This window comes from Phyllobates terribilis, unplaced genomic scaffold (assembly GCF_046119375.1).
Source record: "Phyllobates terribilis strain yellow unplaced genomic scaffold, ASM4611937v1 Scaffold_213__1_contigs__length_3403324, whole genome shotgun sequence".
NCBI classification, from domain to species: domain Eukaryota; kingdom Metazoa; phylum Chordata; class Amphibia; order Anura; family Dendrobatidae; genus Phyllobates; species Phyllobates terribilis.
Genome location: NW_027362973.1, coordinates 1,775,060 through 1,798,689, shown reverse-complemented (window position 1 = coordinate 1,798,689; position 23,630 = coordinate 1,775,060). Strand labels below are relative to the sequence as shown.

General features: G+C 46.1%; 8 non-coding genes across 8 annotated transcripts; all 8 read left to right on the top strand.

The window, feature by feature from the left end:
- Positions 1 to 8,722: 8,722 nt before the first annotated feature.
- LOC141213933 (U2 spliceosomal RNA) lies at positions 8,723 to 8,913 on the top strand. The gene has a single exon (XR_012283266.1). It is a non-coding gene; the product is annotated as a U2 spliceosomal RNA (small nuclear RNA).
- Positions 8,914 to 15,117: 6,204 nt separating this feature from the next.
- On the top strand, positions 15,118 to 15,300 carry LOC141214087 (U2 spliceosomal RNA). The gene has a single exon (XR_012283415.1). It is a non-coding gene; the product is annotated as a U2 spliceosomal RNA (small nuclear RNA).
- Positions 15,301 to 16,415: 1,115 nt separating this feature from the next.
- LOC141213932 (U2 spliceosomal RNA) lies at positions 16,416 to 16,606 on the top strand. The gene has a single exon (XR_012283265.1). It is a non-coding gene; the product is annotated as a U2 spliceosomal RNA (small nuclear RNA).
- Positions 16,607 to 17,721: 1,115 nt separating this feature from the next.
- On the top strand, positions 17,722 to 17,912 carry LOC141213931 (U2 spliceosomal RNA). Its single transcript, XR_012283264.1, has one exon. It is a non-coding gene; the product is annotated as a U2 spliceosomal RNA (small nuclear RNA).
- A 1,109-nt stretch (positions 17,913 to 19,021) lies between these two features.
- Positions 19,022 to 19,212, top strand: LOC141213930 (U2 spliceosomal RNA). The gene has a single exon (XR_012283263.1). It is a non-coding gene; the product is annotated as a U2 spliceosomal RNA (small nuclear RNA).
- A 1,115-nt stretch (positions 19,213 to 20,327) lies between these two features.
- LOC141213929 (U2 spliceosomal RNA) lies at positions 20,328 to 20,518 on the top strand. The gene has a single exon (XR_012283262.1). It is a non-coding gene; the product is annotated as a U2 spliceosomal RNA (small nuclear RNA).
- Positions 20,519 to 21,633: 1,115 nt separating this feature from the next.
- LOC141213928 (U2 spliceosomal RNA) lies at positions 21,634 to 21,824 on the top strand. The gene has a single exon (XR_012283261.1). It is a non-coding gene; the product is annotated as a U2 spliceosomal RNA (small nuclear RNA).
- A 1,113-nt stretch (positions 21,825 to 22,937) lies between these two features.
- On the top strand, positions 22,938 to 23,128 carry LOC141213927 (U2 spliceosomal RNA). Its single transcript, XR_012283260.1, has one exon. It is a non-coding gene; the product is annotated as a U2 spliceosomal RNA (small nuclear RNA).
- Positions 23,129 to 23,630: the final 502 nt, after the last annotated feature.

The following is a 23,630-nucleotide window of genomic DNA, read 5'->3' as shown; positions in this document are numbered from 1 at the left end:
ACAGGGTGCATTTCACCACAGACACTTGGACGAGTAGGCATGGACAGGGGCGTTACATGTCGCTGACTGGGCACTGGGTAACTATGGTGATAGCAGGACAAGGGGCTGCTGTCCAAGTCTTGCCGTCCCCACGAGTTGTGCGTCAATCCTCTTTATGTCAAAGTTCCTCCACTGCTTCTGCCTCCTCAACCTCCTCTCGGTCTTCCACCTGCACCCAAAGCCTGTCTGGTCATGCCACAAGCTTTCTAACTGCGCAGAAGGGATCCTGCACACCTCCTTACTATGCTGGCAGTAGGGCTCAACGTTTTTACATTGAAATGTCTGGGAAATGTGAGTCACACAGCTGAGGAGTTGTGGTCAGCTCTGGAGAACCAATTTCATGAATGGTTGTCTCCACTGGACCTGAAACCAGGGAAGGCCGTGTGCGACAATGCTGCAAACCTGGGTGCGGCCCTTCGCCGGGGCAATGTCACACACGTGCCTTGTATGGCTCACGTGTTGAACCTGGTTGTCCAGCAATTTTTAGCCCACTATCCCAGACTAGATGGCCTTCTGCAGAGGGCACGGTCGCTGTGTGCTCACTTCCGCCGTTCACATCCCGCAGCTCAGCGACTTACATCTCTACAGAAGTCGTTGGGCCTGCCACTTCACCGGCTAAAATGCGATGTGCCTACCCGGTGGAATTCAACTCTGCACATGTTGCAGCGACTGTGGCAGCACCGACAAGCCCTGGTGCAATACGTTCTGACGTATAGCCTGGGCCAACGAGATTCAGAGGTGGGGCAAATCACGCTGGAGGAGTGGTCTCAGATCAGGGACCTATGCACCCTTCTGCACAGTTTTGAAATGGCGACGAAGATGTTTAGTGCTGACGATGCCATTATCAGCATGACTATTCCGGTGATTTACATGCTGGAGCACATGTTAAACAGAATTCGGAGTCAGGTGGTGGCACAAGAGGAGGTGGAGGAAGTAGAGAAGGAGGAGTTGTATGCGGAAGGGCTAACATCTGCAAGGTCCAGACGGTCGGCAGCACCAAGGCGGCAGGCATGTGAGGGTGGGGGAGATGATTTTACCAGGGCGCATGGTAGCAGCCAAACTAGTGAGGAAGGTGCAGGAGCCCAGGAAGAAGTGGAGGACGAACTGATGGAAGACTCATCAGATGATGGAGACCTTGATCACATTTCTGTTGTGCGAGGTTGGGGGGAGAGGACAGAGGAAGGAAGCATGATTGTTACCTCGCCACCAACACAACAGGGACTTGGTGCTCCTGGATGCGCAACACACATGAGTGCCTTCTTGCTGCACTACCTGCAACATGACCCTCGAATTGTGAGAATTAGAAATAATCCTGACTACTGGGTTGCCACACTGTTAGATCCCCGGTACAAAAGTAAATTTGCAGAAATTATTCCTGCCATAGAAAGGGATGCACGCATGCAGGAGTATCAGCAGAGACTGTTGCAGAATCTTACATGTGCTTTTCCACAAAATACCAGTGGTGCACGTAGTGAATCTCACAGTTCCAACTTGCCAACCGTGGGACCGTCAAGTGTTCAGCACTCAAACCGTAACAGAACCACAGTATCTGCTGGTAACATCAATTTTGCGGAATCATTTCACCACTTTTTTAGCCCATCCTTTGCAAGGCCACAGGAGACAAGAAGTCTGACACATAGTCAACGCCTAGAGACGATGGTACAGGAGTATCTCCAAGTAAACACTGAAGCCACGACTGTGTCACTGGACCCTTGCTCTTTTTGGGCTTCCAATCTGGATAAATGGCCGGAGCTAGCCACTTACGCCTTGGAGATCTTGTCATGCCCCGCAGCCAGCGTTCTGTCTGAACGTGTGTTCAGCGCTGCTGGTGGTGTGCTGACAGATAAGCGCACGCGGCTCTCCACTGATAATGTAGACAGACTCACGTTCATAAAGATGAACAAATCATGGATCCGAAACGACTTTTCTACCCCTGTGTCATCCTGGGGAGAGTAAAAGCTTGATGATTGGTTAAAATCACCCTACCAACCGTTTTAAGCTTTCAAATTACTAATCATGTTTATCTGTATCTTGACTGGAAAATAATTTGGGCTTTGTAGCAGTGTGCAGCACTGATCCTATTAGGCCATCTATAATAAGCTTCACCAGATTTAAAATTAAAAATAATTTTTAGCTGCATCTAGCCCGGAAAATAATTTTGGGGCTCCGAGATGCGCAAGACACATAAGTGCCTTCTTGCTGCACTACCTGCAGCATGACCCTCATATTGTCAGAATTCGAAGTAATCATGACTACTGGGTTGCCACACTCTTAGATCCCCCAAACTTTTCGATCAACCTTTTCATTTTAATAAAGACCAAAAAAATGGTCATTTTTGAAATTATAAGCATTAGCAGGTTGTTAGAAACTGAAATCAAACAGTTTTCAACTCAAAACTTTATTCTAGGTGATGTTACATTTTCACATAGGACCCCTTGTTCGAAAGGAGCTTCTGAACTCTCTCGTCCATTGAATTTGTCAGGTTTTGGATGGTTTCTGCTTCAATTGTTTTGCATGAGGACAGAATACCCTCCCAGAGCTGTTGCTTAGATGTGAACTGCCTCCCGCCATCATAGACACTCCTTTTAATGATGCTCCAAAGGTTCTGAATGGGGTAGAGGTCAGGGGAGCATGGGGGTCACACCATAAGTTTGTCCCCTTTTATGCCCATATCAGCCAGAGATGCAGATGTTTTATGTGCAGCATGAGATGGTGCATTATCATGCAGAAAAATGATCTTGCTGTGAAATACACGGTTCTTCTTCTTGAACCATGGCAGGAAGTGCTGTTTGAGAAAATCCACATACATTATGGAGTTCATCTTTAGCGCCTTCAGGGATCCTAAAGGGGCCGACAATCTCTCTCCCCATGATTCCAGCCCAAAACATTACTCCACCTCCTCCTTGTTGGCGCTGTAGCCGTGTTTGCGTGGGGTGTCCATCAACCAGCCATCCTCCACTCCATTCATCTGGACCATCGAGCGCTGCACGGCACTCATCCGTGAACAAAACAGTTTTGAAATCAGTCTTCATGTAATGTTTGGCCCACTGGAGCCGTTTCTGCTTGTGTGAAGTGGATAGAGGAGGTCGACAGGATGGCGTATGCACAGCTGCAAACCTCTGAAGGACCCTGCATCTTGTTGTTCGGGGGACGTTGGAGGCACAAGCAGCTTCAAAAACTTGTCTGCTGCTATGACAAGGCTTTTTTGCCGCTGCTCTTTCAACCTGACGTAATTGCCTGTAGGAAAGAGTCCTCAATTTGCCCTTATCAGCACGCACACGTGTGTACTGTGAATCAGCTACATACTTCTTGATTGCCAAGACACTTCATCCTGATCATCGCACAATGTTGATTGTAGTCATGCCTTGACCTAAACACTCCACAATTTGTTGCTTCTCAGCAGCCGACACATCCTTTTTCTTTCCCATTTTGGCAGAAAATGTAGGCTGCTTAATAATGTGAGAGAGCCTTCTTAAGTAGTCTTGCCTTTCATTGGACACACCTGCCAAACTAATTAGCACAGGTGTCTGCAATTGCTTACAGTGATATAAAGAGCCCTGACACACATCACCATCAATGAGTTTAACTGACAAACAAACAAATTCTTCCCTTATCGCTCCTAAACACTTTTTGCATAATAATTTGGAACGCGGTGTACATGTGCTTTTCCACAAAACACCAGTGGTTCACGTAGTGAATCTTACAGTTCTAACTTGCCAACCGTGGTCTGTATGGAATTGTTCAATAAAGGGCCCAAAATTAAGATAACATAGATGGGAGAGGTCTCTATGAATAGGAATTCCTAAGTATTTGATACCCTGTGAGGGCCAGGCAAAGGGAAAGTTGGACTGGATGGAATCCTATATGGATTTAGGGAGGGAGACATCGAGGGCCTCAGACTTCGCTGCATTGATTTTAAAATTTTACCATGTAACAAAGTGATCTATTTCAGCCATAACAGCAGGGATGGATATATGTGATTGAGTGATATATACTAGGACATCATCAGCAAATAGAGAGCACTTGTACTCGGTGCCTCCCACCTCAATCCACCTAATATTGGGGTTATGGCGAATTGATGAGAGCAGGTGCTCCGTCACTAGGATGTATAAGAGAGGGGACAGAGGACATCCCTGCCTTGTCCCATTGGTGATTGTGAAAGGTGATGAAAATGTTCTGACGCACCCCCTGGGCCTTGGGACACCCGGAGCCGGACCCTTTTTGGTGGATGCTGGTGGTTGTAGTCTTCGTGGCGGCGATCCGGTTCCGTGGCTCAGGGCGGTCAAACCAGTGGCGGAACTATTTATGTGGTTTTGATGTTTAAATGTCCGACTACGCCACCCGTGGATTGCGGTCAGAGTGAACCGCCGCTACAGGGCAGACCGCTAAGGCTGGTGTTGTGGGTGCAGCAGAGCGTAGCATAACTCCCCACGGTAGGAGTATAGCCTCAGGGCAGTGTATGCGGAGGATGGGGGTGATGGTGCAGGGCAGCAGCAGTAACGACACGGAGTCAGTGATGCAGTTCAGGGCCTTTACTCACAGTTCTTATTATCCAGACCACGTCTGCAGGTAACGGCTGCCCACGTCGTACTGTGCTCACCAGGTGAGGGTCTCAGACAACTCCCAGATAACTTTGGAGCGCTTCACAGGACCCCCTTTGTGTGTCCTTTGTCTGGCCTTTCTTACCAACACTTCTGTCCGGCTGCCTCGGGCCTCCTCTTGGTAAACTTGGCGCCAGTTTCCCTGACCCTATGTGGTGCCTTCCTAGCGGGTGGAGCAAGGGGCTGCGCCACATAAAATGTCAGAGCCTCCGGTTTCTAGCTGAGGGTCTTTCCTGCCTCCACTAGTTCGGGGACCGGTCTCCCCCTTTGGCCTGACCCCTCCACGCAGGTGGATTCGGGCGTGCGGTGGCGACTCGCCCGTCCGCACCCCTGGGATCCCTTCATTCCTCGTTCCTGGAGCCTTCTCCGCTCCTCTTCCTTCCTTCTCCCTCTTGCAGGCCTGGGCCTCTGTTACTAGGCCCGCCTCCGGAGCAGAGCTCATGCAGAGCCCCTGCTCCCTGCCACTTCTGCTCAGACTTCTCTGCACTGAACTAAGATGGTGCCCACCTTTTATACTCCCTTCTCAATGCACCCAGGAACTGCTTCCTCCCTGCTCCTGCACTGCAGGGTTCCCCTTCCTCAGTGTTCCCTCCCCCCACTCCAGCCAGGGACAGGGACTGTCGTGCCCATCTCAGGGGCATATTGGTCGCCCTGCCCCACGGCAATGTGGTGTAATGCATGCAGGTGTCGGGTCCTGATCCACACTCCATCCTTATCTGAGAGTGAGATATCACACCTCTGGGTGAGGTGCAATACGTCTGTAGCAACCGAGCCCTCGGTGCTACAGTTCCATTTATCTTCAGCCTAGGTGACGTATTGTGATACAGGGCCGTGATTTTGGCTATAAAAGGGTCCCCTAGACCCCTACCCCAAGCTTTTTAAGAGAATCATATATGGCGTGCCAGGAGACTCTATGGAATGCTTTCTCAGCATCCAACGAGAGTATCTACTTACAAATTTTTAACTGCATCTAGCCCAGGAAATACTTTGTGCCTAGTAGCAGTGTCTGCTAGTCAGCGGATTATCCCGGCTGTTAAGCAAGCTACACCACCTGTAGTTTGGACACTTAATTTTTTCAAAGGAAATGCTTTGGGACCACGGGATACTCAGTGAAGAGCATCAGGAGGCACCCCAAGGCATAGGGGCTGGGACTGGCACTAGGATGCCTTGCGGTGGACAGCCGAGCTCGATCCTTATAAAAGCTTTTTAACTGCAGCAGCTTTAGTGGACGCTACTGGAGCTGGAATTACGCGGCTGCTGGCATGAGACTTGCCCTCCAATAGATCCTTGTAAATGGATTTAAAGTGTATTCATTCAAATTAGAGGGACAATTTAAATTAAAAAGCTTAGAGCTGCCTCCACCACAGGGGGGCTCTCTCGACCCACCAGCGGACAGGCACCAGTATTGGGAGAGGGGGGCTGGCCGTCAGGGTTCACCGCGGCTCTGGCACAAACCCGGCGACACGGAGGTGGCACGGGCAGGAGCGGACTGGCCGTCTCGGCTTCTCACTTTTTGGATTTTAGAAGGGCATGACATGCCTATATCTGTGTCTCCCCCTCCTTTTACTCCTCCACCTCTTTTCTTTTCGCATGACTATATGTACTTGTCACTTTTCCATGTGTTAGTTGTGTCTTCTGAGCAGTTTGTCAGCTTTTGGACACCTTTGAAGGTGTTTTCTATGTGTTTCTATGTGTTTTTGTTTGCCTGCCATTGGTTTTAACGGTGTTCGAAGGTGTTCGACGAACAGTTCGACGAACAGTTCGGCGAACACACGGGTGTTCGACGAACCGAACCGAACTCGAACACTACGGGGGTGGCTCAACACTAGTCACAACAGAAGGTGACCTGGCTGATAGTCGCTGCCCCATACGTAGCACTGTGCCTGAGGTAATGGAGGATGATGGAGAAGTAGTTCTCATGGCCTCGCAGGCTAATGAGACGGTGTTATTCCCCGGGGAGACGGCCTATATAGCCGCTGTTACCTGCAGTCAGAGTGCCCAGAATGCAAGTAACGCCCTGCCTTCTGGACCCTTCTCGAGCAGAGGAATAACAGGATCATGTATGGACCCAGGGCCGGTCCCAGAGGGTCCCAGTGAGGATGTGGCCTTAACCTCATTTCTGGTTTCCTCCAGCCAGGAGTTTCAGGCAGCTCTGCACTCAGATGCTAGCCTGGAGACGTTAAGGAGCCTCGCTGAGGAACCCACCTCCGAGTCGGATAAGGAGAGGGTATTCTGGGACCAAGGGAGGTTGTACCGGTAGACAGTTCCCTGTACACCCCAACAGGAGTGGCTGAGGGAAAGACACCTGGTCGTCCCCTACCAATTCAGGGATGAGTTGTTGCGGATCGCCCATAAAATTCTACTCGCTGGACACTTGGGGGTCAGCAAAACCAAGGCCCGGCTGTCTCATCACTTTTATTGGCCCAAAATGAGGACAGATGTGGTGAACTACTGTCGCTCCTGTACCACATGTCAAAGAGTGGGAAAGTCAGGGCCGGCCCCCAAAGCCCCCCTGATCTCCTTGCCAGTGATAGAGGAGCCTTTCCAGAGGATTGCTGTGGACATTGTGGGACCACTGGCCATACCCAGCAGCTCTGGAAAATGTTTCATCCTTACCGTGGTAGACTATGCTACCCGGTATCCGGAGGCAGTAGCCCTGTCCTCAATTAGGGTGGATAAGGTGGCGGATGCCCTCTTGGCCATCTTTTCGCGAGTAGGATTTCCCAGGGAGATGCTTACCAACCAGGGGACCCAGTTCATGTCACACTTAATGGAGGCCCTATGTAAGAAAATGCAGGAGCAGCATTTGGTATCGAGCGCGTATCACCCACAGACCAATGGTTTGTGTGAGCGATTCAACGGTACCCTCAAACAGATGTTAAAAATGCTGGTTGAAACCCAGGGTCGCGACTGGGAGTGTTACCTCCCACACCTGCTATTTGCTTACAGAGAGGTTCCACAGGCCCTTCTTTAATGCAGTTTCTAAAATCAGAAAGAATTGAATTCAATGTTTTTTGTTCATTTTGCTTGTTTGTCGGATTTTGGGATGGACTCTTTGGCTTTGCTTTTCTTCTCCTCATTGGATTTTTCATGTTCAAAGTTGCAGAAGCCAGATTACAAGCTCATTTTGGTTCAACTTCAGCAACTGTGCATTGCATTGCCATGTAATGTGATGCAATGCTATCTTTCTAGCTCTCCCTTTTTACTTCCTTTTGGATAAACAGACATATTAGGCAAGCATTTTGGAGCTTTCACCTAAATAACTACAGGTGGTGAGATAAGCTGCACAATATAATTGACCTTTCAGTATATTGTTGCACACACACCATCTATTTAGCAAATGCCCTTGTTATCAACAGCAGCCTTTAAAACTCACCTGAGCTAACAGGTATGTGCGCTGGTTACTCTGCTGCGCTTAAAATTTCTTTTTTGGTTTGCTACAATGCCTTTTCTGAAACGTTGTCTCCCTCTGCTGGAACACTGACTTCTTTCATTTAATGCCTGCAGACTATAAAAGAGAACCCAACCCAAAAAGTTTGGTTGATTAGTCTGTGGCATTCTGTTAAACTGTTGCTTATGGCGGTCTCTGTGAGCTTCTCAGCGACATTCAGCCAGCCAGGTATCCTGCCTGCAGTAGATGGAATGTGGCAATGGAACGCTGGCTGCGCGTGTCATAATAGGCTCTGAGCCTTTATATACCTGTGCACAGCAGCAGCCACCTTCAGTCTGCTGCTGGACAGCCAGCAGCAGCAGCAGCAGGAGAGGTATGTAATCAGGAGCCCTCCTGCTAAGGGTAGACAGCTGCTCGTTCCACCCCACCCCCCGCCTTAATTGGTTCTCCTCCCTTCCAACGGTGTTGAGGCGGGTGGGAACAGCAGGGGGTGAAGGTGCTGTGTTTAAAGAGGTGGAGTTATGCAGATCTAAAACGCGTGGATTGCAGCAGCAGCAAGCCGAAAAGTGCAGGCATGTAAGGGATCTAGAGGTTGACAACATGTCTTCTTAACGGGAGTCCAGGAGCTCATCTCCACAAATGGATTTTCAGGATCCTTGGGTGGCTCCGTAGTTTGAAACCAATTCTGGTTATCGCTTCTCGGCCTTTTGGCTAAGATCAAGTGTAGTATCTGTTCTTATCAGTTTAATATCTGATACGTCCCCTATCTGGGGACCATATATTAAATGGATTTTTAGAACAGGGAGATGGAAAAAGAGCTTGCTCTGTCCACTCCACGCATTGACCTGGTATTGCAGTATCTCCAGGACCGGTGCACCCCTTCTTTAATGCAGTTTCTAAAATCAGAAAGAATTGAATTCAATGTTTTTTGTTCATTTTGCTTGTTTGTCGGATTTTGGGATGGACTCTTTGGCTTTGCTTTTCTTCTCCTCATTGGATTTTTCATGTTCAAAGTTGCAGAAGCCAGATTACAAGCTCATTTTGGTTCAACTTCAGCAACTGTGCATTGCATTGCCATGTAATGTGATGCAATGCTATCTTTCTAGCTCTCCCTTTTTACTTCCTTTTGGATAAACAGACATATTAGGCAAGCATTTTGGAGCTTTCACCTAAATAACTACAGGTGGTGAGATAAGCTGCACAATATAATTGACCTTTCAGTATATTGTTGCACACACACCATCTATTTAGCAAATGCCCTTGTTATCAACAGCAGCCTTTTAAACTCACCTGAGCTAACAGGTATGTGCGCTGGTTACTCTGCTGCGCTTAAAATTTCTTTTTTGGTTTGCTACAATGCCTTTTCTGAAACGTTGTCTCCCTCTGCTGGAACACTGACTTCTTTCATTTAATGCCTGCAGACTATAAAAGAGAACCCAACCCAAAAAGTTTGGTTGATTAGTCTGTGGCATTCTGTTAAACTGTTGCTTATGGCGGTCTCTGTGAGCTTCTCAGCGACATTCAGCCAGCCAGGTATCCTGCCTGCAGTAGATGGAATGTGGCAATGGAACGCTGGCTGCGCGTGTCATAATAGGCTCTGAGCCTTTATATACCTGTGCACAGCAGCAGCCACCTTCAGTCTGCTGCTGGACAGCCAGCAGCAGCAGCAGCAGGAGAGGTATGTAATCAGGAGCCCTCCTGCTAAGGGTAGACAGCTGCTCGTTCCACCCCACCCCCCGCCTTAATTGGTTCTCCTCCCTTCCAACGGTGTTGAGGCGGGTGGGAACAGCAGGGGGTGAAGGTGCTGTGTTTAAAGAGGTGGAGTTATGCAGATCTAAAACGCGTGGATTGCAGCAGCAGCAAGCCGAAAAGTGCAGGCATGTAAGGGATCTAGAGGTTGACAACATGTCTTCTTAACGGGAGTCCAGGAGCTCATCTCCACAAATGGACTTTTCAGGATCCTTGGGTGGCTCCGTAGTTTGAAACCAATTCTGGTTATCGCTTCTCGGCCTTTTGGCTTCGATCTTACAGCTTGTCTGTTTGGTTGTTGTCTATCTGGGTGCTTCCGGTACCCTCTCTCTCGGCCTGGGGGGATCGTTCCTCTTCGGAGGGACTTCACCCCCCTGCTGCTATAGGGAGAGAGGCTTAGTCCGGGAGCAACGGGAAGTGATCCCCTAAAAAGGCATATGCCTTTTTTTTCTTTCCGTAGTTGGCGTACTTTTTTTGGAAGAGATGCCGGCTGTGCTGTCATATGCATCGGGTGAACCCCGGATGAGAAATACAGTGCGAATTGACGTTTTGGAGAAGTTTCGCTGTGAGAAAAACATCCAGTATGTTTGCAACATCATCCTTCTTGGACTTCTGGGATTTAGTAGAGAGGACATCTTCTGCTTCCAGGACAACGAATCGAAAGGTACCTACACCATCACTTTTAGGAGTCAAGGGTGCTGCCAACAACTGGTCCAGAAAGTGAACGAAAATAGCCACATGGACGAAATGGAAGGTTTGATTTTTTCCTTATTATTTGTTTATGAAGAAGTCCAGATTGTGGTTCACTTCCCTAACCCTTTTGTGGAAGTGCTGGATATTTTGACTTTCTTGCGTCGCTATTGCGATGACGTGTCCTTTTTAGGAAAAATTAAAAATGCAGTTAATTTTTGGTGTGGGAAGCGGAGGTTCCTGGCACGATTAAAGAAGGATCCAACGGGAGTCGGAGGAACACAGCACCCTCCCTCCACCTTCACAATCGGGAAGAGCCGAGGATACCTCTTCTATCAAGGTATGCCCTTGTATTGTAGGAATTGTGGCACAATGGGGCATACCCAAGACGCTTGCCAGGAGAGGAGGGCTGCCCGTTGTAATAATTGCAGCCAGTATGGACACTTGACGAAAGACTGTCCTCACAAGAAACAGTGTAATCTGTGCGGGGAGGATGGACATGTATTCCGGAGTTGCCCCCAGAGAACCAAGGTACGGACATATGCAGAGGCAACTGGGGGTCCCTGGCGAAGACAATCTCTAGCTCGCCCCTCAGTGTCCGTCGGGGAGGATCCCCTTGACAGGACTGAGCTAAGCTCTACTGGCCCCTCTGTAGTGGAGGTGGCAAAGAAGAAGCCCCCGCAAAAAGGGGACTATGGGCGGTCCGTCCAGGGACCGGAGCAGGGATGCTCTTCTGTTCGGGAGGGTGTCTCTGTGTCGATGGCCCCTGAAGATGTGTGTGTTTCTGGTGTGCTGGAGCAGGGTGCCCCCAGTATGTTGGCACTGGTGGGCCCTGCTGCGAAGGCCCCAGATGCTATTCAAGTGTCGAGCCAGCAGGACGCAGTGTGTTTTTCCCTAGGTGACGACCTCGAGAAGAGAGACCATGAGGCAGTAGTGGGAGAAGATTGCACTAGTGACCTACCTGAACCCAGCGGGAAAAAGATGCGTGCGGATGTCTGTCCGGATTCACCGGATGTTTCCTTGGGTGTCGGTGATTTGTGGCTGCAGGGAGCAGGAGCTGGATACCCGGTCACTGCCTCGGATCCAATGAACATTTCCTTTTCCCCGGAGTCAGGGATCTTGGAGGCACTGTTGGATCATAGTCCTGAACAGGTCAAGATGATTCTGGATGACTCCCTCCCACCTTGACTTTAATGCCGTCCATAAAATGCCTCTCACTGAATGTGAGATCTTTAAAGAGCCCTGTTCGCAGGGCTGCTCTTTTTCAATATTTAGAGACTTTAGACTTTGATGTGTGTTTATTGCAGGAATGTGGACTACAACACTCAATTAATTATGACGAGCTTAAAAAGGATTGGAAGTCGGGACCGTCAGTGTGGTCCGGCTCAAATGTGAATAGGTCTGCTGGAGTGGGTTTGCTCTGTCGTGGTAATAACATCGTGTTTTCCTCTGTTACAGAGATTACACCAGGCAGGGCAATGTTAGTACATTTGCATATTAATAATTTTAGTTTTCGCATAATTAATGTGTATGCTCCTCCCGACAAGCAAGAGCGCATCCAATTGTTTGAAATTTTGCCTGTATTTTGTGTTGGGTCTTCTCCCCTCCTGATAGGTGGGGATTTCAACTGCCTTAGTGTCGGCGAACAACGAGTATGAGGGGACCCTCTCCGTAAGTTGGATAAGTCATGTTTTCTGCTAAAAAATTTTCAAACTGATTTTAAGCTATGCGATGCCTGGAGGTCTCTTTCACCGACGGACCCTGGATTTACATGGTCCGGTCGGGGAGTGGCCTCTAGGATCGATTTTATGTTTTTATCTGTGGATTTTAAGCCGGTGATGTTTGATCTAATGTCTAATTTATTTTCCGATCACAAAATGTTAAAATTACAGTTAGAATACCAAGGAGAGCAGAGAATAAACAAAGGACTGTGGCGTTTGGGGACACATCTGCTGGAGGATCCTCAGATAAGGTCGGATTTTTGTACAGCCTACCAGGAATGGAGACAACATAGGCCTCCTTATATAAAAATGTTGTCTTGGTGGGAAAAGATTAAAAATAAAATTAGGCTTTTTTTTATCACGGCAGGGAGGAAGAAATCAAGACAGAAAAAACAATTTTTCTCAAATCTAAATACTAGGCTGCAGACACTTTATAAATTTAAAGAGATTGGGTTGGAGGTGGAGGAAGACATTGTCAGCCTAAAAGCAGAAATACATACACTTTTGGAGCAGAAGGGGAGAGAGGTTATTTTTAATTCAAAGGTAAAGCAGTTAGAAGAAGATGAAAAATGTACACGCTTCTTTTTTAAAAAAGCAATGGAGAGGAAAGATGCGATTACTTGTTTAGGTGAAGAATCCACTATACAGGGCATGAAGAACGTGGCTTTTGATTTTTACCGACTCCTTTTTAGTGAGAAAAGTGTGGATGATTCCTTTTTACAAGATGCTCTTAATGTCCTAGATTTTAAGTTGAATCAGTCAGATCAGGAGTTTTTAATACGGGATTTTAGCTTAGAGGAACTTTTTAACATTTTTAAAAGTTTTTCAAAGGGCAAAGCTCCGGGAGCAGACGGTCTCCCCGTCGAATTTTATCTGACTTTCTGGGATATTTTAAAGGATGATCTTTTAGCACTTTTTAAGGAGGTTTTTAAGTGTAAACGGTTGCCCAAGGGATGGAGGAGGGGAATAGTGTCCTTGATCTTTAAAAAGAAAGGGGCTCGTGAGGACCTTGCAAATTGGAGGCCTATCACCCTCCTCAACATGGATTATAAAGTATTAGCCAAATTTATTGCATGCCGGCTTAAAATGATAATTGATAAGTTGATACAACCAGAACAAGTTTGTGGTGTACCGGGAAGGAGTATTGCGGAGGTGTTAAATGTCATAAGAGATGCAATATGGTATACTAGGGATCGTGGTCAGAATTTAGCCCTGTTGGCGCTGGACATTGAGAAGGCGTTCGACAGGGTATCGCACAAGTATCTTTTTAGTGTTTTAAAGAAGATGGCGATCCCGGATTTTATCATGTCTCTAATTAAGATTTTGTATAAAGATTCATATTGTCAAATCTCTGTTAATGGCTTCTTAACAGGTGAAATACCGCTGGAATCCGGAGTGAAGCAGGGCTGCCCTTTGTCCCCGATCCTGTTTATTTGTGCTATGGAGCCTTTATTATGCCAAATTAGGAAAGATAAAGTGATCCGTGGGGTCCCTGTTCCGGGTGGAGGGGGGGCCCAAATTAAAGTCTTCGGGTATATGGACGATGTTACTGCCATCTGCACGGATCCTGCTTCCCTCCGGAGGGTGGTGAGGTGTACCAGTTTTTTTAGTCAGGCTTCAGGTTTTAAGTTGAATTTTAATAAAACTGAGTGTTTGACAATTGGTTCCTGGGATACAGTGGACCTACCAGCAGTCAAAATGAAGTGTGATAAAGTTAAAATTTTGGGCATTACTTTTAATAAAGAAAATGACGGGGTTGTGAGTTGGGGGGAGGTCCAGGAGAAAATGGTGAAGAAACTATCCTTTTGGAATTTGCGTAGTTTGTCAATCGAAGGGAAAGTTCTAATTATTAAGTCTGTATTATTGCCAATGATGTTATATGTTGCAATTGTGTACCCTCCCTCCGACTTAATGCTCAAAAAGCTGACTCGCTGCATGTTTATATTTATTTGGGGCTCGAAGATGGAAAAAGTAAAACGCACAGAAATGTATAAAAGGCATCAAAATGGTGGAAAGGATGTCCCGGATTTGAGCATGTTTTTGTATATAAATTTCTTCTGTTTCTGTTTTAAGCTTCTTAATTCTAACAGTGTTTTTAGTCTGTTTTTAAAATATACTTGTGGTTATGTTTTTAAGAGATGGCTACGGCCATCCTTATCTTCGCCTGTTTTATTATGTCCCCCAAAGCATCTTATCATCTTAGAGAAAGTATGTAGAAATTATAAATTAAGAGACTTGGATACTGATATTCTTCAAGACCGAAGGAAATTGATAACTCATCTGAGAAGGGAAGAAAGAGTATCTGAAGTAATCAACTTTTCCTGGAGCAGATCCAAGCGAGTCTGGAGGAATGTGTTTGGAAAGTTTCTCGCAAATATTCATAAAGACCTTGCCTGGATGTCCGTCCACCAGTGCCTCCCAACTAGAGACTTTCAGCACAGGAGAGGCCTGGCGGCGCGGGCAAAATGTCCTAGAGACTCGTGTGGAAGTGATGAGACGGTTTTACATCTGTTTTGGAACTGTTTTTATGCGCAAGAACTTTGGCGGAGACTGGGGGTGCTTTTGAAATGGGTTTGTGGTCTGAAAGACTTTTGTCACGAATATGTTTTATACGGACTTTTTAATTGCCCAACTTTACATCAAACCAAAATATGCTGGTGTATAATAAATTGTGCAAAAAGTGCTATGTGGAAAGTGAGGAATATTTTGTTGTTCAAACGTGACTGTATTTCCATCAATGATTGTATTAGAATGGTTTTTAGCGAAATGTATATTTATTATTTGAAAGATGTCAAAGATGTGGGTAAACACGAAGCGAATAGAAGATGGTGTTTTTACATGTGGAATACTATTTTGTACTAATAATGTCTGTGGAAAGAGCTCTATTAACGCTGTAAATAAGAATAACGTGTTTTTGTACTTTTTTATATCTGAATAAATTTATGTTGAAACCTTATCTGTTCTTATCAGTTTAATATCTGATACGTCCCCTATCTGGGGACCATATATTAAATGGATTTTTAGAACAGGGAGATGGAAAAAGAGCTTGCTCTGTCCACTCCACGCATTGACCTGGTATTGCAGTATCTCCAGGACCGGTGCACCCCTTCTTTAATGCAGTTTCTAAAATCAGAAAGAATTGAATTCAATGTTTTTTGTTCATTTTGCTTGTTTGTCGGATTTTGGGATGGACTCTTTGGCTTTGCTTTTCTTCTCCTCATTGGATTTTTCATGTTCAAAGTTGCAGAAGCCAGATTACAAGCTCATTTTGGTTCAACTTCAGCAACTGTGCATTGCATTGCCATGTAATGTGATGCAATGCTATCTTTCTAGCTCTCCCTTTTTACTTCCTTTTGGATAAACAGACATATTAGGCAAGCATTTTGGAGCTTTCACCTAAATAACTACAGGTGGTGAGATAAGCTGCACAATATAATTGACCTTTCAGTATATTGTTGCACACACACCATCTATTTAGCAAATGCCCTTGTTATCAACAGCAGCCTTTTAAACTCACCTGAGCTAACAGGTATGTGCGCTGGTTACTCTGCTGCGCTTAAAATTTCTTTTTTGGTTTGCTACAATGCCTTTTCTGAAACGTTGTCTCCCTCTGCTGGAACACTGACTTCTTTCATTTAATGCCTGCAGACTATAAAAGAGAACCCAACCCAAAAAGTTTGGTTGATTAGTCTGTGGCATTCTGTTAAACTGTTGCTTATGGCGGTCTCTGTGAGCTTCTCAGCGACATTCAGCCAGCCAGGTATCCTGCCTGCAGTAGATGGAATGTGGCAATGGAACGCTGGCTGCGCGTGTCATAATAGGCTCTGAGCCTTTATATACCTGTGCACAGCAGCAGCCACCTTCAGTCTGCTGCTGGACAGCCAGCAGCAGCAGCAGCAGGAGAGGTATGTAATCAGGAGCCCTCCTGCTAAGGGTAGACAGCTGCTCGTTCCACCCCACCCCCCGCCTTAATTGGTTCTCCTCCCTTCCAACGGTGTTGAGGCGGGTGGGAACAGCAGGGGGTGAAGGTGCTGTGTTTAAAGAGGTGGAGTTATGCAGATCTAAAACGCGTGGATTGCAGCAGCAGCAAGCCGAAAAGTGCAGGCATGTAAGGGATCTAGAGGTTGACAACATGTCTTCTTAACGGGAGTCCAGGAGCTCATCTCCACAAATGGACTTTTCAGGATCCTTGGGTGGCTCCGTAGTTTGAAACCAATTCTGGTTATCGCTTCTCGGCCTTTTGGCTAAGATCAAGTGTAGTATCTGTTCTTATCAGTTTAATATCTGATACGTCCCCTATCTGGGGACCATATATTAAATGGATTTTTAGAACAGGGAGATGGAAAAAGAGCTTGCTCTGTCCACTCCACGCATTGACCTGGTATTGCAGTATCTCCAGGACCGGTGCACCCCTTCTTTAATGCAGTTTCTAAAATCAGAAAGAATTGAATTCAATGTTTTTTGTTCATTTTGCTTGTTTGTCGGATTTTGGGATGGACTCTTTGGCTTTGCTTTTCTTCTCCTCATTGGATTTTTCATGTTCAAAGTTGCAGAAGCCAGATTACAAGCTCATTTTGGTTCAACTTCAGCAACTGTGCATTGCATTGCCATGTAATGTGATGCAATGCTATCTTTCTAGCTCTCCCTTTTTACTTCCTTTTGGATAAACAGACATATTAGGCAAGCATTTTGGAGCTTTCACCTAAATAACTACAGGTGGTGAGATAAGCTGCACAATATAATTGACCTTTCAGTATATTGTTGCACACACACCATCTATTTAGCAAATGCCCTTGTTATCAACAGCAGCCTTTTAAACTCACCTGAGCTAACAGGTATGTGCGCTGGTTACTCTGCTGCGCTTAAAATTTCTTTTTTGGTTTGCTACAATGCCTTTTCTGAAACGTTGTCTCCCTCTGCTGGAACACTGACTTCTTTCATTTAATGCCTGCAGACTATAAAAGAGAACCCAACCCAAAAAGTTTGGTTGATTAGTCTGTGGCATTCTGTTAAACTGTTGCTTATGGCGGTCTCTGTGAGCTTCTCAGCGACATTCAGCCAGCCAGGTATCCTGCCTGCAGTAGATGGAATGTGGCAATGGAACGCTGGCTGCGCGTGTCATAATAGGCTCTGAGCCTTTATATACCTGTGCACAGCAGCAGCCACCTTCAGTCTGCTGCTGGACAGCCAGCAGCAGCAGCAGCAGGAGAGGTATGTAATCAGGAGCCCTCCTGCTAAGGGTAGACAGCTGCTCGTTCCACCCCACCCCCCGCCTTAATTGGTTCTCCTCCCTTCCAACGGTGTTGAGGCGGGTGGGAACAGCAGGGGGTGAAGGTGCTGTGTTTAAAGAGGTGGAGTTATGCAGATCTAAAACGCGTGGATTGCAGCAGCAACAAGCCGAAAAGTGCAGGCATGTAAGGGATCTAGAGGTTGACAACATGTCTTCTTAACGGGAGTCCAGGAGCTCATCTCCACAAATGGACTTTTCAGGATCCTTGGGTGGCTCCGTAGTTTGAAACCAATTCTGGTTATCGCTTCTCGGCCTTTTGGCTAAGATCAAGTGTAGTATCTGTTCTTATCAGTTTAATATCTGATACGTCCCCTATCTGGGGACCATATATTAAATGGATTTTTAGAACAGGGAGATGGAAAAAGAGCTTGCTCTGTCCACTCCACGCATTGACCTGGTATTGCAGTATCTCCAGGACCGGTGCACCCCTTCTTTAATGCAGTTTCTAAAATCAGAAAGAATTGAATTCAATGTTTTTTGTTCATTTTGCTTGTTTGTCGGATTTTGGGATGGACTCTTTGGCTTTGCTTTTCTTCTCCTCATTGGATTTTTCATGTTCAAAGTTGCAGAAGCCAGATTACAAGCTCATTTTGGTTCAACTTCAGCAACTGTGCATTGCATTGCCATGTAATGTGATGCAATGCTATCTTTCTAGCTCTCCCTTTTTACTTCCTTTTGGATAAACAGACATATTAGGCAAGCATTTTGGAGCTTTCACCTAAATAACTACAGGTGGTGAGATAAGCTGCACAATATAATTGACCTTTCAGTATATTGTTGCACACACACCATCTATTTAGCAAATGCCCTTGTTATCAACAGCAGCCTTTTAAACTCACCTGAGCTAACAGGTATGTGCGCTGGTTACTCTGCTGCGCTTAAAATTTCTTTTTTGGTTTGCTACAATGCCTTTTCTGAAACGTTGTCTCCCTCTGCTGGAACACTGACTTCTTTCATTTAATGCCTGCAGACTATAAAAGAGAACCCAACCCAAAAAGTTTGGTTGATTAGTCTGTGGCATTCTGTTAAACTGTTGCTTATGGCGGTCTCTGTGAGCTTCTCAGCGACATTCAGCCAGCCAGGTATCCTGCCTGCAGTAGATGGAATGTGGCAATGGAACGCTGGCTGCGCGTGTCATAATAGGCTCTGAGCCTTTATATACCTGTGCACAGCAGCAGCCACCTTCAGTCTGCTGCTGGACAGCCAGCAGCAGCAGGAGAGGTATGTAATCAGGAGCCCTCCTGCTAAGGGTAGACAGCTGCTCGTTCCACCCCACCCCCCGCCTTAATTGGTTCTCCTCCCTTCCAACGGTGTTGAGGCGGGTGGGAACAGCAGGGGGTGAAGGTGCTGTGTTTAAAGAGGTGGAGTTATGCAGATCTAAAACGCGTGGATTGCAGCAGCAGCAAGCCGAAAAGTGCAGGCATGTAAGGGATCTAGAGGTTGACAACATGTCTTCTTAACGGGAGTCCAGGAGCTCATCTCCACAAATGGACTTTTCAGGATCCTTGGGTGGCTCCGTAGTTTGAAACCAATTCTGGTTATCGCTTCTCGGCCTTTTGGCTAAGATCAAGTGTAGTATCTGTTCTTATCAGTTTAATATCTGATACGTCCCCTATCTGGGGACCATATATTAAATGGATTTTTAGAACAGGGAGATGGAAAAAGAGCTTGCTCTGTCCACTCCACGCATTGACCTGGTATTGCAGTATCTCCAGGACCGGTGCACCCCTTCTTTAATGCAGTTTCTAAAATCAGAAAGAATTGAATTCAATGTTTTTTGTTCATTTTGCTTGTTTGTCGGATTTTGGGATGGACTCTTTGGCTTTGCTTTTCTTCTCCTCATTGGATTTTTCATGTTCAAAGTTGCAGAAGCCAGATTACAAGCTCATTTTGGTTCAACTTCAGCAACTGTGCATTGCATTGCCATGTAATGTGATGCAATGCTATCTTTCTAGCTCTCCCTTTTTACTTCCTTTTGGATAAACAGACATATTAGGCAAGCATTTTGGAGCTTTCACCTAAATAACTACAGGTGGTGAGATAAGCTGCACAATATAATTGACCTTTCAGTATATTGTTGCACACACACCATCTATTTAGCAAATGCCCTTGTTATCAACAGCAGCCTTTTAAACTCACCTGAGCTAACAGGTATGTGCGCTGGTTACTCTGCTGCGCTTAAAATTTCTTTTTTGGTTTGCTACAATGCCTTTTCTGAAACGTTGTCTCCCTCTGCTGGAACACTGACTTCTTTCATTTAATGCCTGCAGACTATAAAAGAGAACCCAACCCAAAAAGTTTGGTTGATTAGTCTGTGGCATTCTGTTAAACTGTTGCTTATGGCGGTCTCTGTGAGCTTCTCAGCGACATTCAGCCAGCCAGGTATCCTGCCTGCAGTAGATGGAATGTGGCAATGGAACGCTGGCTGCGCGTGTCATAATAGGCTCTGAGCCTTTATATACCTGTGCACAGCAGCAGCCACCTTCAGTCTGCTGCTGGACAGCCAGCAGCAGCAGCAGCAGGAGAGGTATGTAATCAGGAGCCCTCCTGCTAAGGGTAGACAGCTGCTCGTTCCACCCCACCCCCCGCCTTAATTGGTTCTCCTCCCTTCCAACGGTGTTGAGGCGGGTGGGAACAGCAGGGGGTGAAGGTGCTGTGTTTAAAGAGGTGGAGTTATGCAGATCTAAAACGCGTGGATTGCAGCAGCAGCAAGCCGAAAAGTGCAGGCATGTAAGGGATCTAGAGGTTGACAACATGTCTTCTTAACGGGAGTCCAGGAGCTCATCTCCACAAATGGACTTTTCAGGATCCTTGGGTGGCTCCGTAGTTTGAAACCAATTCTGGTTATCGCTTCTCGGCCTTTTGGCTAAGATCAAGTGTAGTATCTGTTCTTATCAGTTTAATATCTGATACGTCCCCTATCTGGGGACCATATATTAAATGGATTTTTAGAACAGGGAGATGGAAAAAGAGCTTGCTCTGTCCACTCCACGCATTGACCTGGTATTGCAGTATCTCCAGGACCGGTGCACCCCTTCTTTAATGCAGTTTCTAAAATCAGAAAGAATTGAATTCAATGTTTTTTGTTCATTTTGCTTGTTTGTCGGATTTTGGGATGGACTCTTTGGCTTTGCTTTTCTTCTCCTCATTGGATTTTTCATGTTCAAAGTTGCAGAAGCCAGATTACAAGCTCATTTTGGTTCAACTTCAGCAACTGTGCATTGCATTGCCATGTAATGTGATGCAATGCTATCTTTCTAGCTCTCCCTTTTTACTTCCTTTTGGATAAACAGACATATTAGGCAAGCATTTTGGAGCTTTCACCTAAATAACTACAGGTGGTGAGATAAGCTGCACAATATAATTGACCTTTCAGTATATTGTTGCACACACACCATCTATTTAGCAAATGCCCTTGTTATCAACAGCAGCCTTTTAAACTCACCTGAGCTAACAGGTATGTGCGCTGGTTACTCTGCTGCGCTTAAAATTTCTTTTTTGGTTTGCTACAATGCCTTTTCTGAAACGTTGTCTCTCTCTGCTGGAACACTGACTTCTTTCATTTAATGCCTGCAGACTATAAAAGAGAACCCAACCCAAAAAGTTTGGTTGATTAGTCTGTGGCATTCTGTTAAACTGTTGCTTATGGCGGTCTCTGTGAGCTTCTCAGCGACATTCAGCCAGCCAGGTATCCTGCCTGCAGTAGATGGAATGTGGCAATGGAACGCTGGCTGCGCATGTCATAATAGGCTCTGAGCCTTTATATACCTGTGCACAGCAGCAGCCACCTTCAGTCTGCTGCTGGACAGCCAGCAGCAGCAGCAGCAGGAGAGGTATGTAATCAGGAGCCCTCCTGCTAAGGGTAGACAGCTGCTCGTTCCACCCCACCCCCCGCCTTAATTGGTTCTCCTCCCTTCCAACGGTGTTGAGGCGGGTGGGAACAGCAGGGGGTGAAGGTGCTGTGTTTAAAGAGGTGGAGTTATGCAGATCTAAAACGCGTGGATTGCAGCAGCAGCAAGCCGAAAAGTGCAGGCATGTAAGGGATCTAGAGGTTGACAACATGTCTTCTTAACGGGAGTCCAGGAGCTCATCTCCACAAATGGACTTTTCAGGATCCTTGGGTGGCTCCGTAGTTTGAAACCAATTCTGGTTATCGCTTCTCGGCCTTTTGGCTAAGATCAAGTGTAGTATCTGTTCTTATCAGTTTAATATCTGATACGTCCCCTATCTGGGGACCATATATTAAATGGATTTTTAGAACAGGGAGATGGAAAAAGAGCTTGCTCTGTCCACTCCACGCATTGACCTGGTATTGCAGTATCTCCAGGACCGGTGCACCCCTTCTTTAATGCAGTTTCTAAAATCAGAAAGAATTGAATTCAATGTTTTTTGGTTCATTTTGCTTGTTTGTCGGATTTTGGGATGGACTCTTTGGCTTTGCTTTTCTTCTCCTCATTGGATTTTTCATGTTCAAAGTTGCAGAAGCCAGATTACAAGCTCATTTTGGTTCAACTTCAGCAACTGTGCATTGCATTGCCATGTAATGTGATGCAATGCTATCTTTCTAGCTCTCCCTTTTTACTTCCTTTTGGATAAACAGACATATTAGGCAAGCATTTTGGAGCTTTCACCTAAATAACTACAGGTGGTGAGATAAGCTGCACAATATAATTGACCTTTCAGTATATTGTTGCACACACACCATCTATTTAGCAAATGCCCTTGTTATCAACAGCAGCCTTTTAAACTCACCTGAGCTAACAGGTATGTGCGCTGGTTACTCTGCTGCGCTTAAAATTTCTTTTTTGGTTTGCTACAATGCCTTTTCTGAAACGTTGTCTCCCTCTGCTGGAACACTGACTTCTTTCATTTAATGCCTGCAGACTATAAAAGAGAACCCAACCCAAAAAGTTTGGTTGATTAGTCTGTGGCATTCTGTTAAACTGTTGCTTATGGCGGTCTCTGTGAGCTTCTCAGCGACATTCAGCCAGCCAGGTATCCTGCCTGCAGTAGATGGAATGTGGCAATGGAACGCTGGCTGCGCGTGTCATAATAGGCTCTGAGCCTTTATATACCTGTGCACAGCAGCAGCCACCTTCAGTCTGCTGCTGGACAGCCAGCAGCAGCAGCAGGAGAGGTATGTAATCAGGAGCCCTCCTGCTAAGGGTAGACAGCTGCTCGTTCCACCCCACCCCCCGCCTTAATTGGTTCTCCTCCCTTCCAACGGTGTTGAGGCGGGTGGGAACAGCAGGGGGTGAAGGTGCTGTGTTTAAAGAGGTGGAGTTATGCAGATCTAAAACGCGTGGATTGCAGCAGCAGCAAGCCGAAAAGTGCAGGCATGTAAGGGATCTAGAGGTTGACAACATGTCTTCTTAACGGGAGTCCAGGAGCTCATCTCCACAAATGGACTTTTCAGGATCCTTGGGTGGCTCCGTAGTTTGAAACCAATTCTGGTTATCGCTTCTCGGCCTTTTGGCTAAGATCAAGTGTAGTATCTGTTCTTATCAGTTTAATATCTGATACGTCCCCTATCTGGGGACCATATATTAAATGGATTTTTAGAACAGGGAGATGGAAAAAGAGCTTGCTCTGTCCACTCCACGCATTGACCTGGTATTGCAGTATCTCCAGGACCGGTGCACCCCTTCTTTAATGCAGTTTCTAAAATCAGAAAGAATTGAATTCAATGTTTTTTGTTCATTTTGCTTGTTTGTCGGATTTTGGGATGGACTCTTTGGCTTTGCTTTTCTTCTCCTCATTGGATTTTTCATGTTCAAAGTTGCAGAAGCCAGATTACAAGCTCATTTTGGTTCAACTTCAGCAACTGTGCATTGCATTGCCATGTAATGTGATGCAATGCTATCTTTCTAGCTCTCCCTTTTTACTTCCTTTTGGATAAACAGACATATTAGGGAAGCATTTTGGAGCTTTCACCTAAATAACTACAGGTGGTGAGATAAGCTGCACAATATAATTGACCTTTCAGTATATTGTTGCACACACACCATCTATTTAGCAAATGCCCTTGTTATCAACAGCAGCCTTTTAAACTCACCTGAGCTAACAGGTATGTGCGCTGGTTACTCTGCTGCGCTTAAAATTTCTTTTTTGGTTTGCTACAATGCCTTTTCTGAAACGTTGTCTCCCTC